General features: G+C 37.6%; 1 long non-coding RNA gene across 1 annotated transcript; it reads right to left on the bottom strand.

Annotated features, from left to right (window-relative positions):
- Window positions 1-18,922: 18,922 nt before the first annotated feature.
- On the bottom strand, window positions 18,923-24,634 carry LOC106149060. Its single transcript, XR_001234992.1, has 2 exons — window positions 23,269-24,634; window positions 18,923-22,871 (listed from the first exon to the last, which is right to left on the bottom strand). It is a non-coding gene; the product is annotated as an uncharacterized LOC106149060 (long non-coding RNA).
- Between the last annotated feature and the right edge of the window lie 782 nt (window positions 24,635-25,416).

The raw sequence follows: 25,416 nt of genomic DNA, 5'->3' as shown, positions 1-25,416 counted from the left end.
CAATTTGCTATGTTTACTATTATGACAAAAAAGAAGAGAAAAGGAGGATGTGGAAGGAGAGAGAGAAACGGGGGGAGGGAAATAAGTACAACATGGTTATTTTATTTACTTGTATGCTGTTAACTTGGAAGATTTCTATTTCTGTTATAACTATGGCAATTTTTAATTCTGACCTACAGAATATGGCAATAAGCAAACAATAAATATTTTTAAAGTCCAAAGTTTGTTTTTTTATTTTTTTTTGTTTTAAAGAGAGTAGTAAATGAGAAACAAATAAACAAATAGAACAGTAGCAGCATACCAGTATCACAAGTATAAACAAATCAAAGCAAGAACATTCAAAATGATACAGAGTCTCAAGACAAAATAATACGAATCAACAGTGGTTGTTACATTGCATATTGCTATCATTAACCACATTGCTCAGATTACCAGATGTAAGAATGAAAGATTGCTCAAACCATTACAGGGAATAAGAAAATAATTCTTCGATAAAGCAGTAGAGATAATATAGAGTTTCAGTAGACAAGATGGTAGGAGTTCACCATTGCAATTCCATTGCATATTATTACCTTCAAATCTGTTGCTCAGACCACCAGACACAAGCATGCACAATCGATCAGAACATAAAAAATTGTAAGCATTAACTGTTCATTTCAATACACCGTCAGACATCAGCAAAGTTTGGAGCCGAAATTCTCTAATAATGTGCTGAGCCCTCATTTAAAAAATATTAATGCCAATAATACACTCACAAAGATGACTGCTGGTCCAAACCAGCACCTTTATACAAACAGCAAGTTCTTTGGAAGATAAATAATGTGGAAAAAGGAGAAGCGATAGGAAGTGCTTGGGTACTTTAAATAAAAGAAAAATAGAGATTCAAGGAGCGGTGTGGCCTCTCCTCAGTGGCCAATCTCATGCGGTGCATAGTGGTAGTGTCTCCCCACTTCCTGGGGCCCAATAACACACCCCTGGTGGTCCTAAATCTCAGCGAGCCATGTCCCACAGTGGAGCTGCAGGGAACTGTGCCAGAGGTCCTGGAGAAAATCGTGACAGCTTATGACATGATGATTCAGTCCCTCAAGGCACTGATTGAAAATGCAGATGCTGTGTATGCAAAGAGCGTGCATTCTCAGAAGGCAGTCGTGGAATTCCATGAATACTTGCACAGCACAGGCACCAAGGAGGGTCTGAAGGAATGCAAACGACAAAAAGCACTGGAGCACTTTCCCTTCAATATTACCATCCTAAAGGGACAAGCAGATCTTTTGAAATACGCTAAGGAGACACTGGAGAACCTGAAACAAATCCATTAGCTACTGCTTTGTGAGGACTGAGTAAGGCAGTCACTGAAACCACGGAGGTTCAAAAGCCATGCCGGCGCCTAGAAGCCATACCTGAAAGAGCAAACGATGACACTGGAGAACAGGGGAACTTTCTAAAATCATTATGGAGTTTATAACTCTAGGACCAATTGCAGTGAGATGAGACGTTTGCTTTGCGCTTGTTAACGAGGATAATATTTGGGATTTTACAGCACAACTGGAATAGCTAATTACAGTCAGTGTATGTAGCTATCCTGCGTGTGAAGGTGAATAAATTCTTTAACAAGAAATTATATTCCTGGCCCAAACACACTATATTTATATACAGAAACCTCCCAACTCAGTTCCAGTTTGAAGAACAGGTTAGTCACTTTAGTTCCATTGAGAAACAAATATTTTCCTAAGTGAAAATAACTTCTTAACACTGGAAATGGATTGGACTGTCAAATTCGTATTTATTGGTGATAAGACCTTCTCTGCTCATTATATGTATGTATGGTTGCCAAAGTCTCTGGGTTATAGATGATTTTGGTGACATGCTAGCTGAGCCATAATTACCGAGGAGAATTCAGTGGACAGGTTCCTCGAGCCCCCAGGAACGGTGGCGAGCCATCGAGGAGGAGGAGAAGGTGCAACTGGCCTGAAGCTACCTGGGTGAAGGCCTGTTTCAGCACAGGGAGAAACAGACAATGCAACAGCGACAGTCCGGAAGTAATGTCTCGTAAGTAGTTTCTTATTGTATGAAGTAGTGTTCAGATTGAAGAGATGTTTTATGATTAAAAAATGAAACCCATGAGTTTTGTCTTGGAGTATAGAGGTTATATTTCCTGCACAAGTGCTACTCCCTTTTTACATCACAAACACATTAACCCGATATTTGTGAAAGTGAGTAAAATTCACATAATGTCTCTGTATTTGCTGTTATACAACATGCGTTCAGATGGTAGCCCACAAATATTGATGTGCAGAAATAAATTGGATTACAAGCAAATGAAAGCAATGTACAGAGTTTACAATTGAAAGATATTTAAATGAAATTCAAAGAACTTATAATAGGACCGAGCACCACAGTTCTGAGTGACAGCAGAGGGCATTTCTAAGACCATTTACTAGGTATAAACCATTATTTAAAAATCAGATAAAATTCTCTTTTACTGTTAATGAACATCATTTGAAGTCACCCTTGTGTGGTGATGTGGTAAGTATAAAATCATTCATCTTTTCAGAGCCACTTCTTTAAGCGCAGAGCTCCTATAACTGCATTCCCTTCTCCCAACACCCTCCACTCTTTTTTTTTTTTTTTTTTTGAGATGTCTCTGTAAAGACATTTGGCATCTCATCAGCAAAAACACCAGCTGGAGACAGGCCTTCCTACGTGCTCTGTCAAGGGAACTGCAAGTTTAGGTGGGGTTTTAATAGACATCAAGGATTCACTGACATAACATAGATTGCATGCTTCCATTCTATTATTTGTGCCTTTGTCTTTTAATGGAAATAAAAACAATTACAGAGCTGAGGAAATAAAGTGTCTTGTGGAGGGTACAATATTATACCCTATGAGCAGGTATAAACTAACAAGTGCATGTACAAAGGAGATGTTTTTACACATCAGATGACACTAATTAAACTTAATTTCTATTTTTGAATATTGTAGGAAACATCTGTGAAAGTGAACCCGCACTATCAAAGCAATAAGGTCCCACCCAAGTCAGGGGACCTTTAAAAACATTATTAGTATTCTAATTAACTTGTTCCTAGAACTGCCAGTGGTTATCTGGCGCTTTATATTTCTAATGCAATTAATAAGTTGTTTCTTTCATAAATTTCCAACAATTTTGAATTAAAATCTGTACAAATCTTCCCTGAATCTCACACCGAGACTCTCTTTTGAAGTAGGGATGTCTCTTCAAGGTGCAGTCCTTGTTCAGTCACCCTGCGTGTGGTGTCTTAAATTCAATGTAAACAACAGAGCAAGAGTGTAGCACGTCGAGACTTACTTGCTAGGCTTCTCTTGAGAATGTGGCATGTGGACATTTATAAAGCAGTCAGTTTATTCTGTTCGATTCATGCTTAAATCATGCATGCTATGATTCATGGATCCCAGAAATAAAGAAATTGAGCTGGTCTCACCTGTCAATTTGTGCCTTCATTTTAATATAACTTTTACAATTTTAAAATTAAATCATATTTCTTGTGGCAATGTTTAGCACGGTAGATTGAACTCTACTGTTTACTCCATTCCCTCTAGAAATGAAAGTAATGAAAAGTACTGCCAATAAAAAAATAAACCTGCAAGGACAAAAAGAATTAGAGAAAACAACAGCGGGTGAGAGATGTAAATGAATTTTGGAAGGTGAAAAAAAGATAGAGGAGCAGTAACTGAATTGGTAGAGCAAGATGAAATGAAAGACCTGTAAGTGAGAATATTAAAGAATAGCGAGCTAACTCTCCAGCATACCAGGAAGCTTGGGGCCATGGGGGCTTTCAGAGAATGCCTCCACCAACCCTCAGATTTCTTCCCTCGCTGTGGGAAAAGACACAAAGTTTGGTCACAGATAACAAGGCACTGGACTGAAAAACGAAGTCACTTATACGAAAGGCTAAATGCTGAAAAGGTAGCTCCCAGCCCACTGACCGCCAATTCTTCTAGAGCTGGTGACCAAGAATGCTAGCAATAAGCTGTGAAGTCAAGCACCTATACTGAAAACTATCCAATATTTAATACAGAAAACAAAACTGATTATTTAACAGATTATCTCTCACTGGGTCTTCTGTATTTATAATAGTTTTTAATTGGAGGAAATGAAAAAGCTAAGAGGCACTATGTGTATGTACCAACCTCCAGGGTGAATGTATTCATTTTGTATCACTAATATCTACTAATAAAATTAAATTTAAATATTCTTTTCCTTTCAAGTTAAAATCTTAATTCGCACATGTTCACATCTTTGATTGTACATGCCATGAAGTATGCTTTGTTTTCATTATTTCTAGCTCTTCCTTCTTAATATACTTTTCGCTGATCTTTGCATTCCTTTAAAGTAGCTTAGTCATCTTTCCAACAGATTTCCCAAAATTTCAAGAGCTCTTTTAATATAGTGGGTACTAACAAGTATTGAAAAAATAAAACCAGCGGTTATACAAACAAAACGAATATAATGGTACTAACAAGACACATTTGAGAAAGAAGAGCAAAGTTGGGAGAGTTATATTTCTAATTATCAGACAGTATAGAAGTACAGTAATCAAGAAAGTGTGGCAAGATTGTAAAGATAGAAAACTGATCAAAGGAAGAGAGCACAGAGATCAGAGATAGAAACACATAGATATGGCCCATTGTGTTTTGGCAAAGGTACAAAGGGAATGCTCGGAGAAAAGCACATTCTCTTCATCAAATGGTATTGGAACAACTGGAAACAAATATGCTAAAGTAAATGAGAGCTGAGAGTACATCTCAGTGGTAAAGTGTATGATTAGCGTGTGCAGGACCCTGAGTTCAATTCCAGCCAATGAATAAAATAAATTGAAAAGTGAACCGCAGACTCATACCTCATCCTACATGCACAAAGAAGATGAAAATGAATCATATGGGCTGGAAATGTAGCTTTGGTGGAGCAGTGGATTCAGAAGCATGAGGCCTTGAGTTTAATCCCCATGACCAAAGGGTAAAATGAACCACTAACCTCAGGGTAAAACCTAAAGCTATAACATTTCTAGAAGGTACACAGTCTAATATACATGGTCATGGATTGAGCAAAGATTTCTTAGATTCAATACTGAAAATATCTGAGAATAAAAAAAAAGAGTCCCAACTGGGAGTTCAACAAATTAAAAACTTCTGGTCTTCAAAAGCATTGTTAGGTAAAGAGAAAGATGAGCCACAGACTTCTACAAAACATGTGCAAGTGCTATATGTTATAATGGCTTTCTACCAAGGATGTACAAAGAACCCTAAAATCTCATGATGAGAAATAAAGCTAATTCATTGTGGATATGAAGAAGGTAAAACAGAACATCTTTAGGTCGGAGAGTAAGGATGTGCTCCAAAAAACAGAGCAAAGCAAAAACCAAACAAAACAAAGGCCTCCATTGACAAAGGTATAGTCAAAGGGACCAAAGGACCAACCAAAAGAGCTCCCGGTAGCTAAACTTGGAGGAATCTGAATACTAACAACAACAATAAAAGAATTATTGGATTTTTAAAAAATGTAACCCAGAGTAAAAAATAATTTTTCATGAATCAAACCAGATTAACATAAATAAGTGATTAAAATAAGTCATGAGGGAAAAGAGAACTCTTCCAGTAGAATTACAAGTAATGTAGGCAAACATTTTGTTTTAAAAGAGGGTGACGTCTTTGTAAAGAGGACTTGTGGAAAGACTGTGGAAGGGTAACTTTAGAGTGGAAAAATATGACAAACAGTACAGTAACCAGGTGATCAAGGTTAACATAACAGCGATAAAAGTTGATAGTAAAAACTTTTGCTGCAATACGATGGAAATGGAACTTCATTTACCATTGTGACCTTCCTTCCATAAAATTATAGTCCCAGCACAATCATTAGAAAAATACCAGGCAAATTCAGTTAGAAGGGCAATCTACAAAACACCTGATATGTACAGATCAAACCTGTCAGGATTATCAAATACAAGGAGAGTCTAAAAATCTCTCACAGACAAGAGGAACCTGAGGAGTACAGATAATAAAACGTAATGTGCTATCCTATGTGGGATGCTGGGAAAACTACAAGACATTGGGTAAAAAGTTAGGAAATATGAATAGAATATCTATTCAGTTAATGACAGTCTGTTTTTAATGTTTCATTATTTGTAAAAAAAAAATTTAACATCCCAATATAAGATGCTGTGGGATAGATGAGAACATTTTATTCAGTTTTTCTGTAAATTTAAAATGGTTCTAAAGAAACAGTCTATTTTTAAGAAATGAGTATAAAGTTTGAACAGACTACCAAAAGAAGATATACAGATGAAAAGTAATCGGGGCTGGGGATTTAGCTCAGGGGCTGGGGATTTAGCTCAGTGGCAAAAGTGCCTGCCTGGCAAGCGCAAGGTCGTGAGTTTGGTTCCCGGTACCGGAGAAAAGCAAAAAAAAAAAAAAGAAAAGTAATCTCGTAAGATTTTCAACAGCACTGTTCATTAGAAAACTAAATTAAAACCATAATTAGCTGGGCATTATGGTGCATGCCTATATGTAAGAGACTGAGGCAGGAGGATCACGAGGTTGAGGCCAAACAGTGCGACATGGTAAACCCTTGTCTCAAAATAAAAAATAAAAACAGCTGGGGATGTAGCTCAGTTGTAGAGTAACCTTCAGTTCCATTCCCATTGGTGGCAGGAAGGGCATAACAAGATACTACCACACACTTACTCCAAATGCTCAAACTCGCAGCCTGATCAAACCAAATACTGGTGAGGAGGGGAATAACTGGAAGTCCCATACACTTCTATGGGGTGGAAATTGTACAACTGCTCTGCAAAAACAATGTGGCAGGGTCTGGAGAACTCAAATATACACATGAGCATGGTCCACCTAGTCCACTCCTACATGTTTTCCCAAGAAAAATGAAAGCATATTTGTGATACAAAAATATTTATGACAGCCTTATTTGTAAAATGAAACACTGGAATATACCCAGACTGATTCACGAACAAGAATATGAATAACAGAAGTGTGGCATATCCACACAATGTAATAATACTCAGCTTTAATAAGAAATAAATATTAATAACAGCATGGTTGGATCTCAAAATAAGAACACTGAGTGAAGAAAATCTGTTTAAAAAATGGTACAATTTTTGTAAAATTCCAGAAAAGGCAAATTATTCTATAGGGATGGAAAACAAATTGCTGATTTTCTATAGACAAAATGAGAGAGCTTGCTGAGATGGGAGGGATCGGGGACAGAGTTTGGAAGACACTCTTGCGGCTGATAGCAATGTTTATAATATCATTTGTGCTGTTCTCACAGGTTTGCACATATGTCAAAATTTATCAAATTGTACACTTCACATTTGCAGTTTAGTGGGTGGTATATTTAATCTGATTTGACTTGAAAATTTACCATTGGAGATTTTTACTTCCAAATTTCTACTTTTTTAGTTCATGTCAAATGTCATTAACATGATATATGTTTGCTTGTTTGATATAATGACATCATTTGGTCAAATGTTATAGCATGTTCAGAATTAAGAAACAAAGGTCCACTTAAAGTGTTTAAATTGAGCTGTGTTTACACAAATACAACTTCAAGGTGAGACTAAATTATTTTTTCTTCTTCATTTCTCTTATTACTGGGGATTAAGCCTAGGCTTTTCATGTTAAGATACATTTACAGCCCTTTTTTATTTTAAGAGAGAGTCTTGCTAAGTTGCCCAGGTTGGGCTCAGACTTGTGATCCTTCTACCATAGCAAAACACATAAGCACATAAGTAAGTTATTTAAGAGAATATTGTTTTATTCTCTTAAGTTATTTAAGAGAATATTGTTTTAAGGAAGAAAGCAATAACAAGAGAGAAGTGGAAGGGCTAAAGGAAGGAGGAAGGAAGGAAGGAAGGAAGGAAGGAAGGAGGGAAGGAAGGAAGGAGGCGGAAGAAGGGAGGGGAGGGAGGGAGGGAAGAAGGAAGGTAGGAAAGGGAAAAGATTCCAGTGTAACCCCAAAATTTTACTTTACTGCAATACCTTGAACTTCTAAAATACCATATACAGAAAAAGTAAAATGTTTTCTTTTATAACCAAAGAAAGGGAATCCAAATATTGTGGATATGTATGAGATATCGTCCTAAATGGGAGTTAAATGGACCAGGACAGTAAACAATTACATGACTCACAGAGCAGAGTGGCAGAGCTGGAAGCACCATCCATCAAAAACCCTGAGAACAGCTGGATTAGGTGGAAAAGCACAGAATGCTTAGCAGTCAGTGTGCAGTGCTGGCCAGCTGAAGCTTGGGATGCACTGATAAAATAAAACTACATTTTAATACATTCACCTAAATTTTAGCACCCCGTTTTCCCGCTTGATAATAAATAGTATCTTTTTCTTTGTTTTCAAATGCACACTTCTATTTGGCATTTACTGTTCTCTCTGCCTCTCCAGCTGAAATTACCTCAATTCTACTTTGAATAGTTCACGAGACATCCTGAATATTTAATCCCTGCTCAACTTCTAAACACAGCTGAACTTTTTACAGCGACTCATGTTCACTGAAGTTTTAAAAATAAAAATAAAAAAAGGAGTGGATTAAGAGCAATTGTGAAGGAAATTGCTACGGTTTCTATCTAGATGTTCCTGGTGTGAGCGTAGGCAGGACCTCTGGGCAGCCATTGGATTATGTGGGTGCTAGAGGTGACTTGCTGTTAGGAGGAAGGGTCTGGTCAGAAGGGAGTCACCAGGGGAGTGGCCTGGAAGCTTCTATCACCCTTTCTGGCCCCTCCTGGACTCCGCTTCCTGTCTACCCAGAGGTGAGCAGCTTCCCCTGCCTTGGAGCCAGAGGACTGTGGACTGAAACTTCTACGAACGCTGAGCCAAAGTAAACCTCAGTGCCTTTCAGGTGCGTGTCAGGAGTTGTGTCTTAGGTGGAAGGAAGTGACTAAAACAAAAACTGAGCTCTCTGTTCTTTTTCCTCTATCCTGTTGGGCAGCTGTATATCAAAGTTAAGAACATTTCAGCTGCTGTGGTTGGATGCCTTGTAAGCCCAGCACTGCTAGAGGGTGAGATAGAAAGATTCTCAAGTTCTAGCCCAGCCTGTGCAACTTAGTGACTTAGTGAGACCCTGTTCCAGACACGAATAGTAAAATAAGTCAATCAGTATGGAGATTCCTCAAGGAAACCAAACCAAAACAAAAACCTAAAACAGAAATTCCATTTGACCCAGCGGTTCCCCTTCTAGGTATCTTCCCAAAGAGTTAAAGACATTATATTATAGTTATCCATGCAAAGCTATATTTATAGCAACCAATTTACTGTAGCTAAATCCCGGTAGTGACTTATATGTCCATCAACAGATGAATGGCTGAAGAAAATGTGGTATATTTACACAATGGAGTACTCCTTGGCCACAAGGAAGGATAAATTTGAGTCATTTGTAGGAAAATGAGTGAATACTGAAACCATAATACTGAGTAATATAAGTCATTCACAAAGGATTAAAAAAAGGTTTCTTCATATGAGAGACCCAAAATATAAATAAGTTAAAGAGAGAAGTAAAAGAAGGAACAAGGAGGTAGACTCATGAGTGTTTAGAAAAGTAGGGAAAGGGGAGGGAAATGGGGTAGAGGGAGAAAAATGATCAAGATATCATACGTATGTGGAACAATCCCCTAAGCTGAATGTCATTACATATATCTCAAACATATACAAAAAATTGTTTAAGAAAAAGCTGGATGTGGTGTACATGCCTGTAATTCCAGCACTATGGGAGGCTGAAGTAGTAGGATCACAAGCAGCCCAATGTAGGCAACTTAGTGACTTAGAGAGATCCTGTATGGAAATATAAAACAGAAAAGGGGATGTAGCTCAGTGAAAAGGCCTCAGTGCAAGGTGAGGGTTGGAGTGGGACTGGGCACAAAGAAAAAGAAAGTTAAGAACTTCTAAGGTTTTGGAATAGTAATTGAAGCATACACCAAAGATTGCATATGTCCAGTGTTATCAAAGACACACTCAGTTGCAAGGAAATGCAGGAATGTCCAGATGCATGCTAAACAGAAGTTGCCAATATCTTCATGTTATTAGCAGGTTGGTCATCAAATAAATTGTGCAAAACCTCTTGGGACTCAGATAGCTTTGGATTTCAGGTGTGCAGATTATTAGGCTTTGTGAACCTATAATTTCAATACCTTAAAGACAAAAGAAAGTTAAGGCATAAAACTAAACAAGTTTAAAAATTAAACCTTATGAGGAATGGCTGAAGCTGGAGATAGATCACAGTTGTGGGACTAAAGCAATGTGAGCTCTAAGAACATGGAGAGCCTGAGGTGAGACAGGTAAACAAGCTGCTCCAGCACCCAGATCTCCCAAGGACAGGCAAGCCAGGCAAATAGTTACTAAGTAGAGGGGCTGAAATTGACATCAGCCTTCCGAGAGTGTGCTGCAGTCTTGAGCAGTTCCTTTTCTCCTGTCAAGAGAGACGGCTCCACCTGACCTCAACTTTCTGCATTCTGACTCTTGTCTTCTTTTCTTCATCCTCCGCCATCTTCCGCCCTGGGAATTTCAGAGCTGCACTGGACCTGGCATTTTGGTCCCCAAAAGGGGACCTGGGGCATGAGGATACTTATTAAATAGTAGGGGAGAGGACACCTCCAAGCGTGTGTGTTAACAAAACAGGCTCACCAAAGCAAAAGAGCAAAACAGGCTCATGAGAAGCATAGGGGAGAACAATGTACTGATATCATCAATATTGATTTCATCAGCTGTAAAACATAGGGCAAAAGCAGGCTCACTAGAGAAACAGTTTTACATAAAAATGCTTGCTGCATTACTGAAAGCAAAAGGATCTAAAGTTCATTCTGTTTATGTTGAAATGCTTAAAGCTTTGCCTAACCTTAGAAGGGTGCCTATTAAGACTGCTCAGCTTGCTAAATTTCTTGAGTTTGTTCATGAGACCTCTCCTGGGTTTCAAAAGGAAAAAACTGCAAATTTATATACTTGAGAGAAGGTGGGAAAGCAACTCAGAGCAAAGCTAGGGAAAAATTAAAACAGCACAAATCTATAGGATGCTCTACAGACTTTTAAACAAATATTTTGCAGAGAGAAACTGATGCTTTCTGCTCCTCTCATCACTTCTCATAGGAAAGAAACAAAGTTGCTTGCTTCAGCTGTGGAGGTTGGGAACATTTTGCTTAAAACTGCTCTACTGCACCTGTAGGAGCAAAACAGCTGCCCTCTGTCCTTTCAAACAAATGTTGCCAGTATTCTTAAGACAAAATAAAATGCAATGTACTCATATATACATTGCCTTCCAAAATTCATCTTGTACAGATCTCTGCTAATTGACCTACAAAAAATTCTGATTAGTCAATAATATTTATAATTACAAACAGCTAAAATTATGAAGTAGTTATTAATTCACTTTGGCCAAAAAACATGTGAGTGTACTCTGCTTTTATAAACAGATTTGTCATCTGTATGTTTGTTTGTTTGTCTTATTTCTGAACAACTTTTTTTCATTTGAGCCCAACAAATTTTTCTTTTTTGTGTTTTTGGATTTTTGAAGTGTTTGCCTGATATGCTTGCACCAAAGTTGGCAGCTGGTTAAAATGATGCTAAAATTGGTTTTATAAAATGCACATGGTTTATTGTTGTATTATGATTTGAGAATTTCTCATTGTTGAAAAATAATGTGTTAAGTGTTATGATCTGGTTTTTATAGGTCATCAAAAGTTGTTAAGCTAATTAAACAAAAATCCCTTAGGTTGAGGAGAAACTACTGGATAGGACTTCAGATGATGAATAAGGATGCAGCTTCCTGTAAACAATTATCCACTCCTTGTTCATTAATGGTAGGCGCCAATGATCTCCATAGCTTTATGGGAGCTTTATCCTGAATGAATAAGTTCACTCAGAATGGAAAGGGTTTGAGAATCAGAAGGTCTTCTACAGAGTCCTCCAAACACAGCTCCTCCAACTTCAACTGACCACCCCCCAATAAATGTTATTAAAATATATGATTGTGATATGTTTATATTGATCATTGCCAAAGATTAAGTTTTCTAAAAATAACACAGTAAGGTTTTGTGACTTAAAGATGCCTTGGTACAAAACAAAATTAAGAAACAAAAATTTTCACATGGTTATGATGACTGTTGCTGATCTCATGGTGTTTTAAATGTATTTACGCTCTCCAGATGTACAGTGTAAAATGTAAAACTGGGATTGCTTTGGATGACAAGCCTTTTCTTTCGGATTCAGATATCTGCCATTTTCTTATACTCCAGATATTTGTGCTAAGAGTTGTCAAGACAAAATGAGATCACCAGTCACTAATAATATTTTAACAAAAACTTATGTTATGTATATGGTATGGGTGTGCCACTATACTTAGAGATACCTAAACTTTAAGCAGTCCAGACAGTGTTACACATTTCTGCAATGATATCTCATTAAAAGTCAAAAGTTAGGTAAAAGCTTCTTATATACTAGATAGAGATGACTGACTAAAAAACTATTTTATGTCAAAATTGAAACTTAGATATGTTCCAAAAATGTCACCATGATTGTCATGCTACAGTATTATGCATGGCTTTTGATTTTAAATTTTCTGTGTAAAACTATACAACTCTTGTCTGTTAACATTCTATAGGGATTCAACTACTACCACATTCATAGGTAGTAGGAAAGAATTGTTTTACATTGTATTTCAAGGTGCTTGATATTCAGGTAAAATTATAATATTAAGCTCACTGCTCCCATATTTCATGATACATGAAATATCATTAACCTTCTCTTCTGGGTGTCAACAACTGAGGTTTGGTGACCAAAAATGATAAAGACAGATGGGCTAGCAAAGCAGTCAATATTTGGGCCCTGGCCCTCCTAGATCATTGAGGACCCAGGACATGCTGTGACATCCTACAACTCAGTGACTTTTCAATCTCCTGACCAAGGAAATTGTTGGACCACAGAGGAAAGAGATCAATGGTGTATAGTGTGCCTAAAGAGAGTCACTAAGAGAAAAAAGTCTCCCAAGCTTTCACAGAAAGCAAGTTGGTCAAGCAATGGCTGATACTGACAGAAAAACTAAGAAGTACTGTACATGGTTCCAAGGTAAATCCTGAGAAGACTTAACTGACCTTGATAGATAGCAAAAAATTAATTGAAACAGGTCTCAACTTGGTCTTGAACACCCAGCAGAAAAGTATAACCACAAGATGTATAAAATAATGCCATAGTAATATATTAGCTATAAAAGAAACTCAAATCACTAACACCTTCTTACAACTGCTAGTTGCACTGGTAACTGACTACTGTTATGGATTAATGGGTGGTTTAGGGCTAAACTGCTGAATGCAGGGATTTGAAATGTCTGGACTGTGAATCTTTATCCTAAATGAGTAAGTTCAGTCCAGAATGGAAAGGGTTTGAGAATCAGAAGGTCTTCTACAGAGTCCTTCAAACACAGCTCCAACTTCAACTGACCACCTGTCACTTGCAACTACATAACAGAAAGGGGGAGATGTGGGGAGTGGCTGAAGCTGGAGATTGATCACACATGCTAAAGTAAGGCCAGCCCCAAGAACATGGAGCACCCCAGGCAAGCCACATAAACAAGCTGTTCCAGCTCTGAGGACTTGAGATGCCCAAGCAAGTTGTTAGCAGAGGGGTTGAAATTGATATCAGCCTCTTGAGAGTATAAATAAATGTCCTGAAGTCTTGGGCAGTTCCTTTTCTCCCATCAGGAGGGGAGGCTCCACCTGACCTCAGCTTTCTGCATTCTGACTCTTGTCTCCATTTCTTCATCCTCCACCATCCCCACAACCCCTGAGAATTTCAGTAGCTGCTCTGGATGCACCAAAAACTTGTGCACACATTGTGACAGATTTCTGTGAGTTACTAAGTGCTAACAACATAGACTAGTGGCTGGTAAGAGCTCAATTATTGCATTGCAATGTTTGTTTTTCCAGGGCATTTGCAAAAGGCCATATAGTTTCTGAAAAGTGTAGCAATGGATTCATGAAAAGAATTTTCATATATTGCTCATTTTAGATTAACAATTACCATCAAATAATAACTGACCACGTTTGTGATTTGAAGGGGAATTAGAAAAAAGAATATAGATGGGATAGTGTCTGTCAATACTACTAGTTTAAGAGAAAATGAAGAGTGGTAGGTGGGTAGAATGTAAGAACTGTATCATAAACTTTCAGACATATACTTAAGATATATTACTAAAAATGTTTTTGAGAGTATAGTTAGGATAGTGTACTCCTATTACATTGCAAGTTATTCTTAAGGTTGTACTGAGGATCTATGTTCAGCAACCATATAGAAAAGGATATTACAGCGAAATCTTTAGGTCTGAAACAGTATATTGTGATTAAGCCCCAAGTGACTTTTGTTTCACCAGAAACCTATTAATGATATGATAAAAGTGTATCACCGTGGTGAATAAGGTGTTAGACATGTCTGTGTGTTATGGTTGAAATCATTAGCCCAAGAATATTGCTTAAAATATACACTTACTTTCTCAGTATGGTTTGGCTTTGACTTAATTTAATTATGGTTTTCTTATGTAATATTTTTCTTTAAAAATTTGATTTTTGCTGAGACTACATTTGGCTTTTTGATAAAGAATTCCTGAGTACACAAAGTAATTTGCGTATGTGTACAGGTAAAATATTCTTAGTGTGCTGTGCTCCTGTTCCCTCTTCTCAGCAAATATCAACTCTATTATTATTCTGTGAATCATCTGAGTCTTTATCTTCATTTTGCTGACACCATCTCCCTCAGCTTCCAGAATGTTAAGCAAAAACAAAATGATTAACATAAATATGAAAACAATGACAGCAACAAATCAACTTTCTTTCAAGATCATGTGTCATTGTTTCAACTACATCACTATTACTTAATCTTCATCAGTACTCTACTGATGTGTAACATTGTATACTTTACAGAAAAGTTTCAGAAATTTGACCAAGTTGAAGGAAAATGGATGCACCTTGAGAAGATAATGTACAGTGAAACAAACCAGACACACAAGCTTAAATATTGTATGGTTTCTTTTATTTTAGAAACCCAAAATATAAATAAAGAACAAAATAAACGATAGCCAATAGGAAACAGGAAGATGGCTATTCCACAAATGGGAAAATGACCAAGAGAAGGAGGGAGGGGAGGGAAAGTGATATAAAAAGAATTAAGAGATGTTATGCAAATCCCCACAGTGAATGTAATCATTGTGTACTACAATGTACTGATCAAAATAAAACTTAAAAAAATTGACTCTGGCATAGTCTTGTACATTTTTTCTGCCTCCAGAGGGATAGCCTTTCTGTTTTTTTCTGTTTATTGGCACACGTCTGTAGTACATGTTTACACTTCTTGTGTGGAGTTGGTATGTGTACATAACACATCTCAATTCCTCTTTTATTCCCTTTCCAACCCCTTGCTCTCCCTCCCTGCATCATTTCCTCCCCTTCCCCTTTGAGAGAGGTACACCTCCCTACTTCCTGTTATCTATCATTTACTTTGCTGTTTACTTATAATGTGGGTTTTTTTAATATGAGAAACCATGCAATATTCAATCACCTTTTTCTGTACATCAGACTACATCCTTTTTCTTGTCTTATTCTATAAAGATCAAGGCTGTAGAGCCATCTCAATATTTTCCTTAACAGTAAATGATGGGTAGGATTCTCAACTAAATTTTGCAAGGAAAAGTTCAACGTATCCAGATATTCCCTAAAAGTCTCTGACAGCAAGCCCACCTGTTTACTTCAGAACTATGCAGTATGGAGTTGTATTAGAAGTTGACTTAGGAGTTCAGAAATGCTTCATTTGCACTGTTGTCCCCATACACCCAGCTTACTAATTGTTTTTTAGCTTCAAATAGTCCCTAATTTGCAGTTGAGGACTCCTGATACCCATCATTTTTGGGTTTTCCTATTAGAGTGGGGCATTCTGAGATTGAATGAAATTAGAAATGCTTTTAAAGGAGCATCTCTGAAATATTATCATGCCCTGGTGCAGCCCACATTTCTATCTCTTTGGCCAGAATGTTCCAGCAGCTCCAAGTTGTGCCCAGATGTTTGCAGATATTTGATTAGCAGGAGTTATCCCTCAGAAAGTGGAAGGGATTTATTTTGAGATGTGTGCTGTTACTCCGGCTGCTGCTATAAAGCTGTGGGTTGTTCTTTCCTTTTTGCCATAGGAGTACTTTATAATTTCAGTAAGATTCTCTCCACATGAAATAATGTACTTTAATGTAGATTTCCTGCAGCAATCCACAAATACTTCTCTGTGGGATTTTATGTTTCAACCAATTCGATGTACTCATATCACTTTTAAATTCATTTTTACTTACATTTTTATAATGTTCACCCTGACTAGTAATTTTAGCCTTACATAGATTTTTTTTTGTCATATTCTAAGTCTTGAAGCCCTAGAAATCTCAAGAAGAGGGCAAAAAAATTATTTTTCTCGGACTCCCATTTCAATATGGAATTATAGCCTTAGATCATAAAATATTAAATAAAAGTGAAACTTTTCTTAAATGTTACTATGATTAGCTTGGCTTAAAAAAGTAAAACAGACTACTTTTTGCTAACTTGGATGACAGTCTGACTAGAAGTAGAACAATATTCTTATTTGAACAATATTCAATATTCTTATACATATATAAAATTTTCCAACCTCTGGACTGATTCTTTTGGTGAAAGCTTTTTCATTTTAATTCCAATTTCAATAAACTTTATTGGCATAGCAAGGAATGCCACCATGGCCAGAATCCATAAATTATATTTGTGACTTTAGGGCAGCAGGTTTCACAGAGGTAATAGGATTTTTTTCCTTGCATCTTCATTTTCTATTAAGTAAGGGAAATAGAAAGGAATATTTTAGTTTTAGAAAGATAGTGCAGAAGGAAAAGACAAAAATGGACTTCTCCATGTGGCAGCTTTCTGAAATGAGCCATGAGCAAAAAGCAGACATTGTCTTTAAGGAAATAAAAGAAGTAACAATTCAGTATCTTTCAAAATAAAATGTGTGTCTAGGGGAACATCAAAGTGTTGTGGAGTTTATACAACTTTGTGGTCCTTCTTGAGAAAAAGAAATTAAGCTTCATATTTAAAATTATTCTCAAAATTCCATATTTAACACGGTCAAAGAAATCACAACAAATTACACATTTGTAAAAGCTAACAAATAAACATCGTAAAGTTAAAGAGAAATTTTACTTAACCAGTTAATTCCCTTCTATACCTCTATACTTTTTCCACAGCATTTTTTGTGGCATATTTTTATAGAGGGGCAGTACCCCTGGATTTAACCCATGGCTTTCTCACTGTGCTATCTTCCTAGTCTTTTAAAGCTAATTTAATTTAGTTTAATTTATTTTTGGCACGGGGTCTTGCTAAGTCATTGAATTGCCCAGACTGGGGTCGACCATACAGTCCTCCTGCCTCAGCCTTCTAGAGTGCTAGGAGGCACCATCACACACCATCCTGTGTGGCTTTCGGTTGCATACTTTTGACCACTTTTAATATGACAATTTCCACAATATTTTCTTTTTTTTTTTTCTCTTTTATTTTAGAGATAAAAGAATGAAAACATCTTCACCCATACCCATACATTTATAAAATAACACAAAAACAATACAAGCAATACAGAATTTCAGACAAGGTGACAGGAAATTAACAATGGCTCTTGTATTGCATATTGATATCTTCAATTTGGATACTCAGATAAATAAATGTCTCACTAGTGTAAGAACCTGAAAGAGTGAATAAAATCTAAGAGGTACAATAGACATTGTGAAAGGAAACTACTAATCAGAATGAAAGAACAATTGGCATGAGGGAAAAGAGAAAAGAAAGAAGGGGAAAAATATGTATGTATGTATGTATACACAGGATAGCTAACATAGTTGTACTACTGACTTTTATTGCTCTATTGAAAGGAACAGTTAATGTTTAAGTGTATGATCAATATTTTCTATAGTTAGAATGGGAAGGTAATTGTTCTCTACCATAGGAGATCAAAATATCTTTTAAATTAATTCAAGCTTAGAAAATTTTCTTTCACATTCAAAATTCATGGGTGTTAACATCAAGCCAAGACTTTCCTCTACATTGGGATGTATAAAACCCTTGACTGTAAAAGCAGACACACATGAGTGTCATAATACTGCTGCAGGTTTGTTCCCTATACCCATGTGATTTCAATAAATTCAATTTTCCATGATTCTCACCCAAAATAGGAAAACCATGATGCATTTATAATTCTACATGTTACACTACTATGTTTCCGACATAATAGGGTTCATTTTGAGCAGTCATTGTTCCCTCAATAATACTTCATGTTTATGTTGGGAAAAATGATGTCAGACCAGCTCCACGTATATTTCCAGTCTTCTCCCTTCACTGTCCACGTATGTCCAGGGCCAGGTTCCACCCAGCAAGTCCACACAGTGTACGTTCTCTGGCCCGACGTCTTCAAAGCATGACTGACAAGTCTGCACAGGGTGTTCCTGGAAGCCAGGTCTACACCCAGCAGCCGGGAATAACATAACTCTACCTGAAAGTGTCTGTAAACCACAAAAATGCCCTCCACGATGCCAGGATTTCTCAATCTTGGCACTGTGGACCCTTGGGGTTGAGTAAGTCTATAATGGGGTAGGAGAATGTTGTGAATTCCGAGGTGTTGGGCAACCTTTTTCTCAGCCCCTTAGGAGCCAGTGGGACCCTCAACCTTATTTCAGTTGTTCTACCCCAAAACATGGGGGAGGATAACACCCTCAGTTGAGAGTCATTGTACTAGACTCATCTCAGTACATTCCCAGCTCGTTAATTACTTACTGTAGAAGCCAGTTGCTACTCTAATAACAAAATAAGACATGGGGTAAATGAAGAAAAATAAGACATCTTCACCACGTATAATATCTGTATTTATGAATTTCACAAAAAGCTTAGAATCCAAAAAAACACATTATTAAGGCCTGTTCAAAGATTTAAAAGGGATATATTCAAGGGCATATAGGTTCCATTAATATGAGTCCACAATAAATAAGTGTCTGTCCTTGAGGCTATAAAGAAAAGATTCAGATTTGGTATCTTTTTTCCTACTATTTAAACATACTTTGAACTTAGATGTAATATTTCTAGTGGGCAGTAGTTATTTAAGTTGGGTTGAACAGGAAAGAACTTAGCTCAGTGCGTGGTCCCCTTCATCACCACGGTGACCGTCCTATCTGCAAATGGCACCATTCGTGCAGTGCCCATCATTTCTGCAGTGCTGTACGGCAAGACCAGCTTTCTGTCTCCTTCAGCTTTTCAGTATGGATAAGTCCAGCCAGCTCTGAAGTAATTTACTTCAAGTTGCCTGGCATAGGTAAGTCCATCTATCTCCTTACAAAACAATTAACTGTGTGTAGCCGTACTTTGTCAGATTCCAAGTTACCTGCTAGAATCAAGAGATATTTGAAGATGTAAGCTTTGAGCAAATAAACTAAGGCTTTGAGCTGAGTAATAATTAAGAGTCCTGAAGTAAGAGGAGATGGACTTCTGGTCAATAGCTGTAGCCCACCCTGGCGTGGAGGAAGGTATTTTTGTGTAATGGTATTGTATAATGTTAGATGCTACCCCCCATTGTATTCAATGAATATAGAATCTGCTTCTAAACCCTGGTACACACTGTCCAAAAACCAGTTTTATTTAAACTAACTGCTAGTTAAAAAGGAAAAGAAAAAGGAGTTTGATAACTAATGTGTAAAAGCCAAGAGTGTATTTTTATGTTATAGACTTACATTCTAAGACACTTAAGGTCTTCCTACAATGTGCTGTCTCCTGCTGTTGTCCTGTTAATGTCATCGCCCCCAATTTACAAATGAGGAAACTGACACTCCACTCAATAAAGAAAAATAAACTCCTGTGAAATAGTTCTACAGATTTCTTTCTGGCTCAGGAACCTGTAATCCACAACAAAGTTAAAAAGTAGACACTGATCTTGAGATAAGGCACATTCCCCTCAATCTACAATAACTGCAAACTTTGGAGATGAACCTGAAAAAGGCCTAAAGATCTCAATGGTTATAGTCCATTATCGCATTATTTCTGTACCTTTGGGTGGGAGAAGAGAAGATTTTGAAATCATTCCTAACCCACTTCCATTCCTAACCCATTTCATATTTAAAAATTACATATATGTGTGTGTGTTATATGCTCAAATTAACATGTGCTGCTCAAAACAGAATTTGTTTTATAGAAAAGAATTTCTCTACCAAGTAAGATGAAGAAAGTAATGATTAAGTTGTGTTAAACATGTTCATTTCCTACAACATATTGTTTCTCAAACATAACCGACAATGAATTTTTTTTCATGGAACACTATTTTACTAGATACCAGCATTAGTTGGGGAATAGTTTGTGGAATGCTAGTTTAGTTGTGAGACTATGAGGTTTGGCAGTATTATGTTCAAATTTTGATTCTGACTTTTACTGGCAAAGTGGATGAAATAAAGTCATTTAACTTCTCCAACCCTCCAATTCTTATCTCTAAAACTGGGATCAAAATACCTGCCACAGAGTATTATTATTATGAAGTTTAAAGTTAATGCATGGAGATTACCTTGAAAAGCGCCAAGTTCATGCTTGTATTAATATTTGGGTGTATTCTTTGAAAGAACTTTGAAAAGGCATTAATTCAAAGTTACAGGGATGAAATTTATATTGACACATTCTATGAGCTTTTACTTAATACACGTTGACTGACTTTGCGGGAACAATGGAATCTGCCTAGATTTGTTGAACCTGGTGAAATGCTCAGTAGTTATTTGTATGGAAATCTCTTGGCTCTAAGAGCAGCAAACAAACAAGCTTTTCAGAATTGGGAATAAAGCATCGCTAATTTAGTATAGTCTTACACAAAACAATGGACTTCCTCATAAAGCTTTAGACCAACTGTTAACCATGGGTAGAAGTTATGTTTTACAATGTTACTCTTTCAAATTTTTCTATAGTACGTATGTATTATTTTGTAATAAAGGAAAAGGTTATTTTTAAAATTAAAATGATGAAATTTGGAGATTGTAATGCCAAGACCTGGAAATGCTTTTGTGCCTAGAGGAGGAGATTGTGTCAGTTCAGTGCTATAAACAGCGAAGTTATTTTAAAATATAAGACTAATTATAGTCTTTACAACTAAAGGAAATCTTAAGGATCATCTTTTTTCATGTTTTCCCCTGAAACACAAAAAATTGGGACCCTGGGTGCTTACGGTACCTGCAAGCAATGCGTTAGTCATAGAATCAGAACTCGGGCTTTTCAGAGTCTGCGGATAGCAATCAACACAACACAGACCTGAGTGACTAGAAGGAGTGGATAAAAAGGATTGTTAAATGCTGATGTTTTTGACACTGAGCTCCATTATTCTAATTCTTCCCAGTGTGTCCTACTGATCTGATTTCAGCTGGCTTGTTTCTTTGCCTTTTCACACAACTTCACAATGGCAAAAATTTGAAGTGAAATAGTTGCAGGCTGTCTTAAAATCTTCCCTTTCTCTTTCACTCTTTTGGCATTTTCTCCCAAATGCTGACCCTCCGTCCTCTCCTCTACCCAGTGTCTCATGCCACGTGGGGCTGACTGATGTTCTCACCTCACCTTTTGCTGAGACCCTTCCCGTTACAGAGTGTTCTTTATTCCATTTTTTTCTCCCCTTCCCTAGCTCTGCCCAATTCAAACTTGAACTTCAAGATTTCACTCAAATCTCTGGCCTTTTCTGCAGCCTTTACTCAAAGCCCAGGGCAGTGCTGCTGCTTTGTCCACGCAATTGTCACTTTTTAAAATTACGATTGTGTTCTTTTTTTTCTCCAACTGGCAAATGAGCCCGACAAGTCTTATTCTTTTTTGTAACAACGTAAAGTAGGACTCTGTGTAAATAGTGGCTGAATAAGTAAATTACCTCTCCCTGGCTTGTTCCTCTCAGCCAGAGATTGAGAGAAACATATGATGAGACAATTTTAGCTGAGAGGTGATTGAGTGAGAGATCTTCTCTCTGCCTTCACAAGGACATAAAATAAGATGTGTAGGATGGTGGCATTTCAGACAAGAGTACCTCGGGAGAGTGTCTCTAAATTTGAAATACACAGGCAAACAGGTCATCTTGGCACATAGGCTGGTCTAGACCTGAAGCGTAGGGCAGCTAGACCAGCCAGGTGGAGGACACCGGTGAGGCAGCAAGAGCCAAACGTTGGGAATCCTGGGAAAGACGGCCATGTTGGAGGAGGGAGGGGAAAACGAGCCAGTCCTGGGTATCCACCGCAGTAACAGGCAACAGGGAACTAGGGCGGTTGCTCTTTATAAAGGTTTGCTCTCTAAGCTGCTCTTTCATTCTATTAAATGCAGCATCTTCTGGGGTTGACATCAGAATAAATTTCATGCTCGAGCTTCACATTTCGGTAGCAGAAACTGACAAGTCAGATCCCAAATTGTCCCCATTAGAAGTGAGAGAAACAGATGGGAGGAGAACAAGCAGAGGGAAAATATTTGTCACCTACCCTTGCTAGAAAATGACAGAAATTAATTGCCTCTTCATCTGTGTTTTCACAGCAGGTTGTTTGTACCTCATTGTGCCTATCCTTTTGGCAATGATTCCTAATTATTTTTCTCACATATCATTCTCTTCACCCCTCCATACTCACCGTTCCAAGGTACCTTTAGGCTCCAGGAAGAGTGGGATTTTCTGCTGTGTCGCTGCACCTCCCGTGAACATTCCACTGAGGAAGGGAGGAGCAAAGATGTGGAGAGGAGCTGTTAGGCTACAGGAGGAGGAGATCTGTTCGCAGGAAGAGTGGGAGGGGAGGCCCATATTGGATGAGCTGCAGCGGGGAGAATGGAAGTTGAAGGTCAAGGAGAAGAAAAAGGAGACCGTGTGTTAGACCAATTGCAACCCCTGGTTTCCAATTCATTCCTATTTTCTGTAATGATTACTGAAAAATTTTGTTGAATCTGGTGTTTCCATTCATATTAAAGTAGTTCGGGCCAACTTGTCAATTTATTCCACTGCTAAATAATTAATCTGTCCCCAGGGCTCTTTAGTAAACTGATCAGCTGCCACACTGCTACCGGGTGAAATACCTCTGCGATGGGTCTTGTCACTTACCAACCTGGGGGTCGTTTTTCTTTGAGAAATCACACATTTCAATCTGAGGCATGTAATTGCTTTTTAATAAAGAGGTAGGCTGCAATAATTTAGAAGCGTTTCAAGTATCTCACCTAGTCTCCTTAAACACATCCATTAGCTATGATTTATAGATTTTGCACTGGGATTTATTCCTCAGAATTTTCGTAAGAATTTTCAGGACTCTGTGTCATCTTAACTTCCTCATCTCACGAAATCTCAAAAATAGCTGGGAGAAAATCACGCAGAGCCCATAGGATCTGAAAAGCAAGTTGAAGTTTTTGATTGAAAGATGAATTACTTTAGATTACATTTTCACCACGAGTCTTCATAATGCAGAAGCTACTCTCTCTCCCATTTTACTCGGACAAGTGTTTGGTTAGCCCTCGTCAAACAAGTAGCGATTAAGCCAGGCTGAGGAGCCACTATCTAATTTCTGATCAGGCACTCTGCCTTCCTGTGAGTTGCCATTTTTTTTAATCCAGAAAGATTTATGGAACAGGAAAGCAAACCTCTGGATTTATTGTGTAAATCTATAAATCTAAAGTACCCATCCTCCTGGGGAAATTTTACTTCTTGGTTGATAGACTTGGCTCTTGAAATCAGTGCATTAAAATACAAATTTAAAAAATCAAAGTGAAAGAAGACCCAGGGTGGAATAATAAGACCGCTGAAAATTTAATGTACTGTGTAACCATATAAACCAGAAAGACACGCACGACTACTATTACTGCAAATTTAGCTCTGAGTTTCCTAGCAGCCAAAGTAGAAAAGGAAACCCAGATGGTTGCACAATTACTCATAGAATATAAATGCTCATGGTTCAGGAAAAAAAATGAATGTATTCATTATACATTCTTTTCTTTTATTGAATCAAAATTTTCCTTTTGGTACCATAACTGCACTTAGTCTAGTCTTGTTTTGGGAAACAAAATGCAATTAACGTCTCTATATTTCTATATTTTTCACATAGTAAAATGTCAATTGTAACAGGAGTTACCCCTTCTGGGCCATCTATATATTTTACTTATTTGTTTATTACCCATCTCCTGTCACAAAAATGGAAACATAGGGCACAAGAAGGACTTTGATTCTCAGAACCCTGTTGTGTAAGCCATATCCGGAACAAGTACCTGGCACCTACAAAAGCACACAGAAACTACTATACAGATATCAATGAAATAAAAGAACTCAGGTTGGCATAGGCTGGTAGGAGAGATAATGTTAGTGGATCCACTATGAATTTAAAAACTTGATAACTACTAATTGGAGCTTAGGGCCATCAGCCTGATTGGGATTTGTTTCCTCAGTGTTATAGTTTGTGTCTGGAGGTCCCTCCATAGTTGCATATGGTCATGGGGGCGGGGTTTTGGAAGGCAACTGAAACTAGAGTTTGTGATTGGTTTATTGTGTAGTGCTGGGGTTGGTGGTGTGAGTGCTGCACCCACCCTGGGGCGGGCAGCCTGCATACAATATAAGGAAGGAAAAGAGGGTGGCTCCTCCCCTTTGCCCCCTTTTGCTCTTGTTGCTTTACTGTTTTCCCTGCCTTGAACTGTTGCCGCTATGCCATGTGCCACCCTGCCTTGGAGCCAGTGGATTATGGACTGAAACTTCCACAAACTCTGAGCTGAATAAACTTTTCCCTGTTTAATTTTGGGCGTTGGCTATTGAGTAAAGTAACCAAGACCCTCAGGCATTTTACCATTGAAAACAACACTTTCACAAAGAGGTGTGAATGTCAGCTGTGGTATCTGGGAAGGGGGAAACCTCAAACACTGAGATCTAAGTTGACTTGAATTGTCCTAAATTGTCTCCCTGTACGATCTCCCTCTTCCCCAGACGCCTTGGATTTAGACTCAGTATTCCTAAAACCCCACTAAGAAGTGAGTTCCAAGTATTGCAGGGTGGGAGACAAACAGGCCCTCTGTGCCTTGGGGCATGATGGTGATGTGATGGCTATTTGTGTGCACAGAAGGAAACATTTCATCAGGTATGGAGAAGTACATAAGACGAAATAAACTCACTCTTGAGCAGTGTTAAAGCTATGAAGCAAGAAAAACATCTGAAATAGAATAAAGGAAAAAATGGACTTCAACATGTTGCATCAGATGATACTTGTAAAGTATCCAGGTGGCCCCAAGGTTTATATTTTTCTTAAATTTTCCTTTTCTCCCTTTTCTTTCTTTCTTTCTTTCTTTCTTTCTTTCTTTCTTTCTTTCTTTCTTTCTTTCTTTTTCTTTCTT

This window comes from Chinchilla lanigera, unplaced genomic scaffold, assembly GCF_000276665.1.
Source record: "Chinchilla lanigera isolate Chin_1 unplaced genomic scaffold, ChiLan1.0 scaffold00035, whole genome shotgun sequence".
NCBI lineage: Eukaryota > Metazoa > Chordata > Mammalia > Rodentia > Chinchillidae > Chinchilla > Chinchilla lanigera.
The sequence above is the reverse complement of the archived record's forward strand: the minus strand, read 5'-3'. Positions and strand labels throughout refer to the sequence as shown.